General features: G+C 42.5%; 1 protein-coding gene and 1 long non-coding RNA gene across 2 annotated transcripts in view; one reads left to right on the top strand and one right to left on the bottom strand.

Moving 5' to 3' along the window:
* Positions 1-14,763, bottom strand: part of KLRF1 (killer cell lectin like receptor F1) — an 82,248-nt gene that overhangs the window by 58,932 nt on the left and 8,553 nt on the right. The window lies entirely within an intron of this gene.
* LOC121105397 lies at positions 3,308-13,174 on the top strand. The gene is made up of 2 exons (XR_005837855.1): positions 3,308-3,803; positions 11,967-13,174. It is a non-coding gene; the product is annotated as an uncharacterized LOC121105397 (long non-coding RNA).

Genomic DNA, 14,763 nt, shown 5'->3' with positions numbered 1-14,763 from the left:
AGAGTATGAAACCCAAGGACAAGCCAGGTCATTGAGATTTATATGTCATCTTGAGCTTAAAAATGGGATAGAGGGGCGCCTGGGTGGCACAGCGGTTGAGCATCTGCCTTCAGCTCAGGGCGTGATCCCGGCGTTATGGGATCGAGCCTCACATCAGGCTCCTCCGCTATGAGCCTGCTTCTTCCTCTCCCACTCCCCCTGCTTGTGTTCCCTCTCTCTCGGCTGTCTCTATCTCTGTTGAATAAATAAATAAAATCTTTAAAAAAAAATGGGATAGAGCCTGGGGCTTCAAAGGGATGGAGAGTAATTCACAGGATGATGAGAAGAGCAGATATTTGGTAATTAGATGTTTGGCCTGCCATACAAATAAGTCATTCAGGTAAAAAATTATCTCTTAGTAATGGCTTTCTTTCTTAGCTAGGCCTCCTATCTAAATATTTTTTAGGTAGTTTAAGCAAGTTCTCCCTTGTATACAGGAGGTATACATGTTATTAAACTTGTTTTTCTCCTGTTAATTTTTCTCTTATAACTGGGATATCTCGTCCAAGAACCTAGAAGGGCAGAGGGAAAATTATTTTTCCATCCCCACATAGGCAAGATATCTCCCAAAGATATCACAATTTTGGAAATTATAATAATAATGTTCCATGGTAAAAGGAAAGTTGCAAATGTAATTAATGTTACAGATGTTCAGATAGAGATTATCCTGGATAGTCCAAGTGGTCCGAAACTAATTATATGAACCCTTAAAACCATAGAGATCTCTCTGGAAAGAGTTAGAGATATCCGGCCTAGGGAGAAGTCAGAGAAATTAGAAGCATGAGGACTGTGTGCATCTTTGCTGCTTTGAAACCAGAGCAGGCAGCATGATAAAAAAAATGCTGTTGGCCTTAAGAAGATGAGAGAGGCTCCCAGCTGACAGCCAGCGAGTAACTGGGGCCTACAACACGCCAGCCGAAGAAACTGGTATTTCCAACAACTTGCAGAGGCTTAGAAGAGATTCTTCCTGAGATCCTCCAGAAGGAAACAAGGGCCTGGTGACACCTTGATTTTGCCCTAATAGACCCAAGCAGGGAATAGAGTCACACTGTGCCTGACTCCTGAGCCATAGAGACTGTAAGATAATAAATAGGTGTTTGAAGACGCTGAGCTTGTAGTAATTTGTTGTGGCACCAAAAGAAAACTCATGAATATTTTAAAAATTTCATTTTCAGCTTTTTTTTCTGGTGATTTCAAATACAATTGTATTTTTATATATCAAGCTTGCATCCAGTACCTCTTCCACCCACTTACTATTTCCAATAACGTACCCATCCATCCCTTGGATTTCCTATATGCAGAATTGTATCTATGACTGATGTGCACAATAGTTTGGGGGTTTTTTCTTTCAATCTTTATAACTTAAAAAACGTATTGTATTTGCTAAGACCACCAGTAATGATGTTAAGTAGATGTGATGATAGGGAACATTTTGATTTGTTTTTAATCTCAAAGGGAAAGTTTTCAACACTTTACCGTTAACATGTTTGCAATAGTTTTCTTTGCTCGTTTGGTTGTTTGGGTTTTTTGCGGGTGTGGGGGCAGGAATATGTATTATCAGATTAAGAAAAATTTCTTCCGAGATCTTAATTTTAATTATTATAGTTTTTGATTCTAGAATTTCCATTTTCTTCTTTTTTATAAATTCCAAGTTCAGCCCAGATTCTATATGTATTTTATTTCCTTGAGCTCATTTAAAATATGCTATTACTTTTTTAACTTTATATTTTATTCAAAAAATATAAAATATGCATATTTATGAAATACATATAAATCTAATCTTCTTTAAATAATATTCGAGCGTACTGATTTTAAAGGCTATGTCTGCGGGGCGCCTGGGTGGCTCAGTCGTTAAGCGTCTGCCTTCGGCTCAGGGCGTGATCCCGGCATTCTGGGATCGAGCCCCACATCAGGCTCCTCCGCTGGGAGCCTGTTTCTTCCTCTCCCACTCCCCCTACTTGTGTTCCCTCTCTCGCTGGCTCTCTCTCTCTCTCTCTCTGTTAAATAAATAAATAAATAAAATCTTTAAAAAAAAAAAATAAGGGCTATGTCTGGTATTGCATTTTCTGGCATCTTTGGAGCCCTTTAACTGCTGTATATTATTTCTATTTGTTATTTTTCATATAGTCTTATATACTCAAGTGCCCAGCTATTTTCTTGTTGAGTGCTAGATTTTGTCTGTGAAAAGCTGTAGTAATTATATAAGAGCTGGAAAATATTACATTCTTAGACCAAGTCCAACTTAAAGCCTTTCTCAGCTTAACCAAACCCTAGACAGGTTTCTTCCTGACACAGTCTCCTTCCCTCCCTTTGCTTAGAGAATTTACTTGAAAAGCTTATCTTTAGAAATTTTATCTCTATCCCTATGAGATGTAAATCTTCTCCTAGTCTGTGAGTTCTACAAGCTAGGAATGTCTTTCTGATGGACTTGGGAGCCAATCCTTTGGAACATCATCATCAAGAAGATAGCACCCCTGCCTCCCAGTTTCTGTGGGAGGCTGAAACCTAACCTATTAGCACCAAATAGCACCTACAGATGGCCTCGTCACGTTGAGCAACCTCCCCTCTAACATTCTCCAGCACTGTTCCGCTATCTCACCCCAGCACTTAAAAATCCTCTTGTCTTTCTTTCAGTGGAGTTGAGCTCAATCCCTGTGGCCTATTGGAATAGTCTTGAACAAAGTCTTCCTTGCCTGGGTAACTTGTTCAGTATGTTTTTTTGACATGTTGCAGAAGTTAAATTTGCTTCTAACAAATCGCCTCAATCCCTAGTGTAGGGGACAAGGGTAGGCGGCCCTAAAATGTGCCACAATGGCATATTAATTATTTGACTTGAGCCCTGTAAGAACACTCCGACCAGTCTTAAGCATTAACTTGCTTCAAGCTTATGCACTCCTTCCTTGCTGACCTAAGCCCCTTGGTCTGTGGCTGAACTGATCTACGTTCCTAGAGATTTGCAGACCTCTGGCCTTGAGGAGGGAGCGACCAAACTTTCCCAGAAGATGAGGCCTGACTACATTCAGAAACAGCTGCCGCTGATGCCAGCAAGTCTGCTCAGGGTCATGTCCATGTACAGGATTAACCACCTGGGCACCTGCTTCTCCTGCACGTAGCTCCCATCCCCCATTTCCCATTCCCCTCCCCACTTAAGACCCTCTGGCTTTGCCTGGATGGGGAAGATGGCCTTTGAGACATTACTGCACCACCTTCTCAGGTTGCCTGCTTCCTAATAAAGCAACCTTTCCTTTCCCACCATCACTTGTCTCTTGAGTATTGATTTTCAAGGAGCGAGCAGCTGAACCTGAGTTCAAACGGGTTCTCTCGCCAGTAACAAAGCTGCTCGGGAAACCGTCAGTGCAAGGACACCCAGACCTTCCTCTGTTTGTTCAGGAACAAACCTTGTTACTTTTATTCTCATCTACCACCTCAGCCCAGATCCGCCTAGAATCCCCAACTGAATCTCCCAAACACCTGTTCTCCTCGTCTTGTAAATTTTTCACAAATCTATTGTCTCTGTGTTTAAAATGTGCAAAAACTGCCTGCTTGGTCACTTCTTTTAGTCTCAATTTCCTTATGTGGCCTCTGTACGCAGATGATAAAACTTTGGGGTTTTTCTTCCTGTTAGCCTGTCCTGTGTAAATGGAATCTTAGTCCAGCTGCCTTGTTCCCTTGACGGCAGAAGAATTCTTGCTCACCGGTCAACTGCTCACCCAGACACTCCTGCAGCTAAGATCCTGAGACACCTGACAAACACCTGGCAGAAGGTAAGATTCCTTAACGTGCCAGCCTCTGCCTGCAGGGTCCGGTGGAGAGAGGGTGGTGAGAATATTTTCCTTTAGATTAGCAGAAAAAAAATATTGTGCAACTAGTTCCTTGGGCTTAGTGATTCTTGGTAAAAAAAAAAAAAAATGTGGTAGAACACTTTTTAGTTATTGACCCATTTTCTCCCAGGGATGGTCTTTGTTTTCCTTTGTCTGTGTCTTTTACGTCATTTGTCAAAAAGGAATTACCCCAGGACAGAACACAGGCAGATCTCTGAGCCAGCCCTGGTCTCATCAGACTGGTTTTATTTAGACAGAATTTGCTGTGAATCCTTTGAGTAAGAACCAGATGAGGTTTTTCCTTTCATCTTTTTTTTTTTTTTAAGATTTTATTTCTTTATTTGACAGAGACAGCCAGCGAGAGAGGGAACACAAGCAGGAGGAGTGGGAGAGGAAGAAGCAGGCTCCTAGCGGAGGAGCCTGACGTGGGGCTCAATCCCAGAACTCTGGGATCACGCCCTGAGCCAAAGGCAGACGCTTAACGACTGTGCCACCCAGGCGCCCCTCCTTTCATCTTGTTTTATGTCTTAAGAGGCTGGCTTTGTGGTGAGTGAGAACATTCTCTATGGTCTGTGCCATCTGGAGGATGCGTTTCCTGGGTGCACTTTGGTGGCCAGTCCAATAGACGGGATCTGAGACATGCAATTGCTAGCGACATACTCGTTACCTGGCTGTGTCAGCTCTCCAGGGAAAGTGCCATTAGAGGTCCCAGCCCCTAAGGCATCTTTGTTGTCTCAACGTCTGTTGCTTGTTGGTGCTGGAAAGACCCATTTCAATAATGCCTGTCTGGTTTCACAGATTAGTGGATCTATGACAGGCGGCGTCTCACATGTATAGGACGCCACGAATACTATATACGCCACATCATTCCTACTGTCTGGGCCACGCAGATCTTGCGTTCTTAGACTATTCTTGGGAGTAAACTTGGCATCGTGGGGGGTGCATGATCTTCTGTGCCCTCTCCAGGGACGCCTCTTGCATCGGCATAAAGATTTATTCTAAGCCTGAAAAGTTGCCTCTGTGTCTTTCCATAAAGAGGTTTATTGGATTGAGCTGCTTTTGGAATAAATATACGTACTAATGGTGATCCCAATCATCAGTGGTCAGATGTTGAATCTTTTGCACTGGAGAAACTTCTATATTTGAAAAAATTTTTAGAGAACTCTCATTCCAAGCAGCTGCCTTATTGGTATTTATAGAATGTATTTAAAGATCAAATTGAAAGGAAAACACAAAGAAGTATAATGGCTAGCCTGAGGGAACCCTAAAAAAAATGGAAGAACAGAAGTTAGACTTAGAACAAGAATTCACCATACCTGACATAAATCCCCCTCTTATCTGTTTCCCTGTTATGCTGAACTCCCCGTCTCTGAACCTCCAGATCTTTCGGATCTCTGGACCCCTAACCTAGACCTCTCTCTTCAAAGCCCAACCCCAGCTCCTCAGCCAATGTCCTTAAATCCCAAAACCTCAGCTTCCCCAGAAGAACCCTTAAAGAACCAGCTGCCTATTTGAACTTCCCTCTTTTTTTTATTTTAATAATATTTTTTATTATGTTATGTTAGTCACCATACAGTACATTCCTAGTTTTTGATGTAAAGTTCCATGATTCATTACTTGCGTACAACACCCAGTGCACCATGCAATACGTGACCTCCTTACTACCCATCACCAGCCTATCCCATTCCCCCACCCCCCTCCCCTCTGAAGCCCTCAGTTTGTTTCACAGAGTCCATAGTCTCTCATTGTTCATTCCCCCTTCTGTTTACACCCCCCTTTCTTCTTCCCTTTCTTCTCCTACCGATCTTCCTACTTCTTATGTTCCATAAATGAATGGAACCATATGATAATTGTCTTTCTCTGCTTGACTTATTTCGCTTAGCATTATCTCCTCCATATCTACGATGGAATATTACTCAGCCATCAAAAAGAACGATTTCTCAACCTTTGCTGCAACATGGATGGGACTGGAGGAGATAATGAACTTCCCTCTTTTTGCAAGATTCACAGAGAGCAATTTGGCTTGATCTCCAGGCCCGAAGAATAGATTACTTGGGTAAATGCTGAATGTCAGGAAGTAAATCTGGTAAGAGCACTCAGGATGGGCAGTAAAACTCATTTGCTATGCCTTATAATTTCTCATATTTTACAAGGCCTTGTAATCGAGCTCTGCCAGTTTCAGACATTCGTATGCAATGTCCATTAAGTATGTATCTTGCACCCCCACCACAAAGATTTCCTTAGACAGCAATAGACCTTTCAAATTATAAAACCCCTTTACTTCTGCTCTCAGAGAATTCTAACAAATTTTGAGTGGAATTAGAAAGATCAATAGCTGTTCACAAACCCACTCACAGAGACTCTGGCCACCAAAGGGAGTTGTTTCAGTTCATGATTATATGACTGCTGTCAAGCAGGCCAGATAGCCCCCTGGAGAAAACTCCTTCACAGCGAAAACAGATGATCAGAGCGTCTTCCCAGCTCTCCTACAACACCCCCCCCCCAAAAAAAACCCAAAAAACCAAAAATAAATAAATAAATAAAAACCAGAGATGGTTTAACTAGAAGCTGATATTTAAAGGTTAATGGAAGCAACACAGGAGGGCTTTTCTCCCAATGTAAATCAGTATAAGGTTGAAATACTTGCTCAGGGGTTGCCTGGGTGGCTCAGTTGGTTAAGTGTCTGCTTTTGGCTCAGGTAAGGTCCCAGAGTCCTGAGATTGAGCCCCACATTGAGCTTCCTGTTCAGAGTGGAGTCTGTTTCTCCCTCTCCCTTGACCCTCCTCTTGCTCCTGCTGTCCCTCTCTCTGAAATAAATAAATTAAATCTTAGAAAAAAGAAAAGAAATATGTGCTCAGAAAGAGGGGGATCACCCGAAAACCTTTGTTGAACATTTTATGCAAACTTTTTGAAGGCACACTGTATTAAACCCAGAAGCCCCAGGCCTTAGAAATCAAATTTGTGCTTTTATGGGAAATATTCTTCCTGATATAAAAAACAAACCTACAATAATATGATCAGTTGGACCCACAAAGTGTGAACCCAGTTCCTTGGGAAATAGCTTCCAGGAAAGTGGGGGGTGGGGGGAAGGTACTGAAAGCAATAATACTCGCTTTGCAATTTGAATCTCTGGATGGCAAAAGTGTGACTCTTTATATTTCTTATGTTCCATAAATGAGTGAAACCATATGATAATTGTCTTTCTCTGCTTGGCTTATTTCACTTAGCATTATCTCCTCCAGTCCCGTCCATGTTGCTGCAAATGTTGTGTAATCGTTCTTTCTGATGGCTTCGTAATAGCTCAAAGCTCTCCCTATCTGCCTCTCGACAATTGCAGATATTACAAAAACAAAAACAAATCAAATTTAAAAACTGGGCGTTGGAAGAGAAAATGTCCTGCAGTTAAGAAAAAAGAGAGGTTTAGGGGCGCCTGGGTGGCGCAGTCGTTAAGCATCTGCGTTTGGCTCGGGGCGTGATCCCGGCATTCTGGGATCGAGCCCCACATCAGGCTTCTCTGCTAGGAGCCTGCTTCTCCCTCTCCCGCTCCCCCTGCTTGTGTTCCCTCTCTCGCTGGCTGTCTCTATCTCTGTCAAATAAATAAATAAAATCTTTAAAAAAAAAAAAAAGAAAAGAAGAAAAAAAGAGAGGTTTAATAAGGCATTGCCCTAAACCCTGTAACTCTCAGAAAATTTCCTTTTCTCCTTTTTCTCTTTCCCCCTTAAATGATGTGGTGAGCCCATCCTGAGTCGCACCCCAGATCTACCCTAAAACTGAAAATAGAGGATGGTGAACTGGCTTTCTTAATTGACAGTGGTGCAATTCCCTCTACCATTTCTTAGGAGGATTTTTCTCTCTTCCTGTCGCCTCTGACTCTGTGCAGGCTGTTGGAGTCTCAGGACAACTTGCGGCCCATATATCAGCCCACCCCAATATCATTCGGCCTTCCTAACCTCCATCTTGCCTTTCTCGTTTCTAGGTGCTCACCAGCAGACAGTCTCGGAAGAAATTTGTTAGGTACATTTAATGGCACTATAAACTGCGATGAGAATGGCGTTTTGGTTTCCTTACCGTTCCGACCAAGTTTACCATGCCCCAAATTTCCTACTAAGATTCCTTACTGGAATCTCATTCTGATCTAAGTTCCCCTGAAGGGGATGAGTCTTTAAAAGGTGCCAGTCGGTCTGTGGGCTACCCATGCAAATGAAGTTGAGTTGTTGGGAAGTGGGGGCCTGTGTGCATTTCTTGAAAAAGAGACTGTTTCCATCAGTAGGCCACTACCCTCCCTGCAGAGTTGCAGAACAAGGAATTAACCAGAATAGATTCTCTCTTGAAACACAGTAACTTTTACTGCCTCGCCCTATAACACTCCAATCTTGCCAGTAAGAAAAGAAGGCAAATTTGACTCACACGGAAACCAAATTTATCAATATGTACAGGACCTTTAGGTCCTTAGGCCATAAACACTTTCGTAATTCCTTGGCGCCAGGTGGCCCGACATCGAGATGTTATTCTTACCTCAATTCCTGCAGATGCTGCCAGGTTTATAGTAACTGACGTCGACCCAGTTTTCTTTGCAATCTCATTGCACCCTGACTGAGTTTCTTTTTGCATTTACATTTGAAGGGAGACAATTAACCTGGACTCACAGACCCCAAAGATATTGTGAGTCTCCCCCAATATTTTCTCATGTCCTTAAAGCCATCCCGGGTTCTACAACCTTTACCCAGGCTTTCACGGTGCAATATGTTGCAAGATGTTGATTGACCTTTCACTCTGTCGTCAAACTAAGCAGGGGACTCTTCTAGACCCCCTTGTCCTCTTGAGGACACTAGGTGAATGCAGCCAGAAAGCCTTTAGATCTAAACTTCAGTGGGTACAAACAACTGTTATCTATTTAGGACATGAGTTATCTTGGAGCATTCCAAATCTCATTCCAAAACACTTTCAGTCAATTTTGTCCATTCCTCTCACTCAAACAAAAAAACAATTACATCAGTTTTTAGGGGCAACTGGCCACTGCCACCAATGGATTTCTAATTTTGCAGTTTTGGCTAAACGTTTACATGCTCTTCTTTCAAATATCACGTCGGAGCCTATATCCTGGACTTTTTAGATGCATGAATCTCCTTCGAAGCTTAAAATTCATTGTGTCCACACTCCCCAGTTCTTGGTTTACCTAATTTTGACAAGCTCTTTCATTTCATTAAAAATAGTGGCATTGCTGTAGGCATTCTAGGACAAACTTTTGCCTCTCGGACATATCTATGGAATATTTCACACACCAGTTAGACACTGTGGCATCAGGTATGGCCACAACAGCTGCAGCTGCCATCTTGACTGACAAAACCAGGGCTTTATAAGAGACTCCCCCATTCACCTATATGTTCCCCATGTGCCGTCAACTCTCTTGCAAGCTCATAAGACACTGCACCTCTCTACACAGCGACAGACCACTCACAAACAAGCTCTTTTGACAAACCTTTCCACCATCTTACATTGTTGTCACACTTTAAATTCAGCTTTCTTACCACCCCTCCCTGATGACGGAGAGCCCCACTCTATTTCTCATGATTGCCTTCCAACTACAGACAGGGTCTCAAAACCATAAGAGGATCTCTCAGACATTCTGCTAGACAATTGAGACTTACTTCTGTTTTGTGGTGGCTCCTGTAAGTGAAATTTCTGGGGAAATGTAACAACTGGTTATGCCATAGTTTCCCCACATGAAACATTGGTGGCGTGTTCTTTGCCCACTGTAAAATCAGCCCAAACGGCTAGACACATAGCACTCACTAGAGCCTGCACATTGGTGGAAGGGAAAATTGTTACTAATTACACAGACTCCAAATATGTTTTTGGAGTCTGCTGTGCTGTTGACACCATTTGGAAATCCCATGAATTCTTAGCTTCTGCAGATATTCCCACAGCTAATGGGTGTATAATAGCTAACCTATTACAAGCTATTCACCTCCTTCCTAAAATTGCCATACCAGGGAAACTGATGTTATGTCTTTAGAAGGTGATAGGGCTGACAGAGCTGCTCGGTATGCAGCCCAACATGGAACCCCTTACCATTTCTCCAGCCAAGTTTTAACCTTACTTTTATCCTGACTGCTATTATTATCAGGCAAATTTCCCACCATCTTAAAAAGGACACTTGGATACACAAGAATGCCAAGCAGTTATCAAGTGGATTAGCTATTGGGCCAAATCAACATTCTCTAGCCACGCCCCCCCTCCCCCGTTTTTTAACTTTTTGGCTTGCGCTTATCTCCCACCAAATGGAACATACATGCAAACAGAGGGTAATCAAGGAATTAGACAGTTGGCTTTGCCCTGGCACCTACAGAATTTCTGACCAAATTAGTTCTCAGTGCACTGCTTATAAATCTCATCAAATTTCTAGAAGAAATCTGTTCACCCCAGAAAGTTCTTCTAGGCCCATATTTCCCTTCGCATAGGTTTTATAGATTTGCCCGCAGCCTTGGGCTATTCTCACTGTTTGGTCATTGTCTGCATGTTAAATGGACGGGCTGGTGCTATCTGACTTGACAAGGTGTGCTACAGTAATGGTAAAGAAGTTAATAACTGAGCTGAGTCCTCAATTCAGCATTTCTTTATGGATTGAGTCAGACCAAGGAACTCATTTTACTTGCTCACAAAGACTTTGGGTTACTAATTAAAATTTCATATCCCATATCGTCCGCAATCATCAGGGCAAGTGGAATGTTAAAATCCAGACATGAAAAAGGACTTTAGGAAAGATTTGCCAAGTAACTGGACTTAAAAGCCAAAAGCATTGTCTTGGACCTTTATTAAGATCTGGAATATTCCAGGGAGCCTGAATGGCTCAGTCAGTTAAGCATCTGCCTTCAGCTCAGGTCATGGTCTCGGGGTCCTGGAATTGAGCCCCGTGGCAGGATCCCTGCTCAGCAGGGAGTCTGCTTGTCTGCCTCTGCCCCCCCACCCCCTGCTCGTGTGCACACTCTCTCTCTCTCAAATAAATAAAAAATATTAAGAAAAAAATTTTTTTAAAGATCTGGAATATTCCAAATAAGAGAGATGGATTGACCCCTTTTGAAATAACATTTGGTCATCTAAAGCCTCCTGGCATCTCTAAAACTTTCATCCAAGGATTAAGTGAATGATTTGATGTTATGACTATATACAAGTACTAACTAGCATAGTAGAAGAATATTGTCAACAGGTAAGATAGGCATAGCCTCCACCAACTAATGAGCTTTGCCAGCCCTTTTGACCAGGAAACTGGGTACATCAAGTCTTCAGAAGAAAACACATACTATCACCTCACCTCACTAGGAGGACCTTATGAGATATGGCTGTCCACCTACACTGCCATCAAAACAAAAGAAAACTTCGCCTGGATTCATGCAAACCAGGCCCAAATAGACCCAGATCATTGCTCTCACAACAACTGGGAGATGGCCCCTACAAGTGATCTGAAAATCAGGATTTCTAGGGCCAAGTTTCAGGCTCCACAAGCAGAAGACACCATGATATAGACAGCTTTTCCTAAGATCATGAATCAGAAAACTTCTCTTTCAACTACATTCCTTTTTTTTTTAAGGCTCAACAAACAGAGGGACGCCTGGGTGGCTCAGTCGTTAAGCATCTGCCTTCGGCTCAGGGCGTGGTCCCAGCGTTCTGGGATCGAGCCCCACGTCAGGCTCCTCCGCTATGAGCCTGCTTCTTCCTCTCCCACTCCCCCTGCTTGTGTTCCCTCTCTCGCTGGCTGTCTCTCTCAGTCAAATAAATAAATAAAATCTTTAAAAATAAATAAATAAAATAAATAAAAACAAACAGAAACCCAACATTTAAAAAATACTTTTTCAGATTTTTAAGTCATTTACTAGGGAGCTGATTGCAGAGTGTTGTCCCTATCCTACTTCTCATAGGTTTCTACCACAGGCTCTTGTTCAACCTATGCTTTGCTTTTACTAACCCTCTCTTTTTCAACAGGGTGGGCATAGACCAAACACCCCTTTATGCCAGTTTGCCAAACCCATGTCAACTAGTTGGCTGACTGATGGCTATGTTAACATCTAGATAAGGCAAAAGAACCTTAACCGTTCTTTATTCCCACAGGTACGAACACCTGGTGGACTGAGCGTGGAAGACAGAAGGACAAAAATGTATGGTATCCACAACCAGAAGAATGTCCCTCTGTCACTCTGTCACTCTGACTCCATCACTATCATAAAACCAATAGCTGGAAAATTTTCCCTTTGCATTGGAAACAGACATGCCACTTGACGTCTCCCGAGAGATATACCAAATACTGTATTGCAACCAAACCCTGAAATCTGATGTTGAAAATGGTACCCTCAAATGTGTCAGGGAGATTAAAAACCATAGAGGTTTGCCAAACTGCCAAAAGCTTTACAGATCAGCCCTGTATGATGTGGGCTGCCCACCCTGTACCACAGGCTGTATTTGAGTGAATCAAAATCTGGACTTGCTTGGCTGGGTGACAAATTAAGCTCACTGGGGCACCTGGGTGGCTCAGTCAGTTAAGTGTCTGCCTTCAGCTCCGATCATGATCCCAAGATCTTGGCATTGAGCCCCACGTCTGGCTCTCTGCTCAGTGGGAGCCTGCTTCTCCATCTCCCTCTGCCTGCCACTCCCCCTACTTGTTCTCTCTCTCTCTTTCTGTCCAATAAAATAAACAAACAAACAAAATCTTAAAAAACAAAACAAAACAAAACTAGGCTTACTAGCTGCCAGAATCAAGCTACAGGTCTCTTCCACTGGGTATTTCTCAACCTGTTCTGCTCTCATGGACTGACAGGACCGCATGAAAAATGGAGCCATTACAGATGTTAGTTAACATTATCGGTGACTGAGATCATGAAATAATTCAGATTTTGAAAATTTCAGGTTTCCACTTGATTTGTCTCTAAACCACACTGGTCTTCTTATTTTATGTGGAAACAAAGTATAAATGGGCCTCCTTCCACACGGTCAGGACAATGTGATCGCGGACACCTGGCTCCCTACTGTCACTAAGCACTCCACCCTAAATGTCAGCCAAATTATAAACTCGTGCTGCATAAATGTGTCCATCAAGAAATCATAGAAAATCCACTTGTATATCACAATTCCAAGTTCTATTCAGCAGTAAGGGTCTCATAAGTCAAGTTTGGGAGATTATGAATTAAGATTATGAATTAAGATTATGAAAAGCAATCCTAAATCTCTCCATGGTAATGGAACAGGAGTTCAATACCACAAGTAAACTTTTAATAAAATCAACTTTTTGCACCAAAAAAACCCAAACCAAAACAAAAACAAAACTCAGAAGTTCACAGCTTAACCTCTATGGAACCCCAACATCCTTGAGCTCTGGATACCTTGACTGCCCAACAAAGGAGGAGCAGTGCAACCATCAGTGAAAAATGTTGCTTCTATGTAAACCAAACGGGACAAACAATACCTAAGCTACATCTGTTAAAAGAATTAATATTTTTCATCAGGTGAAAGAAGCACAGACATCATATTCAACTGGCTTAATGGGATGTGGGAAATGTGATCTGATTTGTTCTTTTCTGTTTATTCTTCCTTATTCTAATCCATGTTCTTTTTACTCTTTGCAGATCTCTTACTGCGCATTTACTAATATGGTTTCTCTCTCCGTGGTCCCCAGCTCAGTTTTTAGTGTGGAAGTTTCCAGGGAAGTTCCAGAGCCAGGAACTGAAGGGGGCCAGGACAAGCCATCCCCAAATGCATCACAATGGCATATTGATTATTTTGAATTGAAGCTGTTTGGAAAAAACCAGTGCAAAGACACTCACACCCTCCTATGTCCCCCTGAAAGCAGGAAACAAATCTCCCCCGTGAAAAATGCCTTCCCCATAATAGGAAGTAAAAGAGCGTCTTTATCATACGAGATAGGGTCTCTGAAGTTGAGAAAGCAGCAGAAAAAAATTGATTACTTTCTCACTACATTCTACTACCTCAGCCCAAATTCTGTGCAGAATTCCTTACTAATTAAAGCTCCCAAACACCCAGTTTTTTAATCTTGTCAATTCCTAATAAATTTATTATCTCTTTGTCTAAAATGTATCAAAACTGCCTGCCGTGGTCATTTCTTTGGGTCTCAATTTCATCATTGGGTCTCCATGTGTGTGTCATAAAACTTTTTGCCTCCTATTAATCTGCTCATATCAATTTAATTCCTAACTAGCGAGAAGAACCCTGAGTGAGAAGGAAGAAGGAAAATTCTCCTTCCTCAACAGTAGCAACCTGGGATCAATTTTAGCGACTGAAAGGTTTGAAGTTGAGTTTCATCTCCTTTAAAGACCGGTCCACTCTTCCCTCAGCCTTACTCATTGGGCAGGCATAAACCTGGGATGATTTGCCCCTCAAAGGATTTTTAGCAGAGTTGAGAGATATTTTTGGTTGGCCAACATGGCGGGCCATCAACACTGGGGAAGGCTTGATACTGGCATCTAGAAGGAGTAAGTAAGATGATGCTTGTAAACTCTACAATGCACATAGGACAACTCCCAACAACAAAGAATAATCTCAAAGCATCAGTAGCGTCAAGGTTGGAAAATCTTGTCCTGGGGTGTAGCTTTTTGGTGAACCAACCAGATATATTGATTTTTCAGTCTCCTATCTCCGTTCGAGGACTGGAACCAACCTAGCTCTTAGCTGCCAAAAGCCCTGCCTTACTCCTCAGTTTCTCCATCTGTCTTTGAGAATCTTGTATAGGAAAGGCAACTCTTCGGGGCGCCTGGGTGGCTCAGTCGTTAAGCATCTGCCTTCGGCTCAGGGCCTGATCCCAGGGTCCTGGGATCAAGCCCAGCATTGGGCTCCCTGCTCTGCTGGGAGCCTGCTTCTTCCTCTCCCACTCCCCCTGCTTGTGTTCCCTCTCTCGCTG

Source organism: Ursus maritimus, unplaced genomic scaffold (assembly GCF_017311325.1).
Source record: "Ursus maritimus isolate PB19 unplaced genomic scaffold, ASM1731132v1 scaffold_26, whole genome shotgun sequence".
Classification (NCBI taxonomy): Eukaryota; Metazoa; Chordata; class Mammalia; order Carnivora; family Ursidae; genus Ursus; species Ursus maritimus.
The sequence above is the reverse complement of the archived record's forward strand: the minus strand, read 5'-3'. Positions and strand labels throughout refer to the sequence as shown.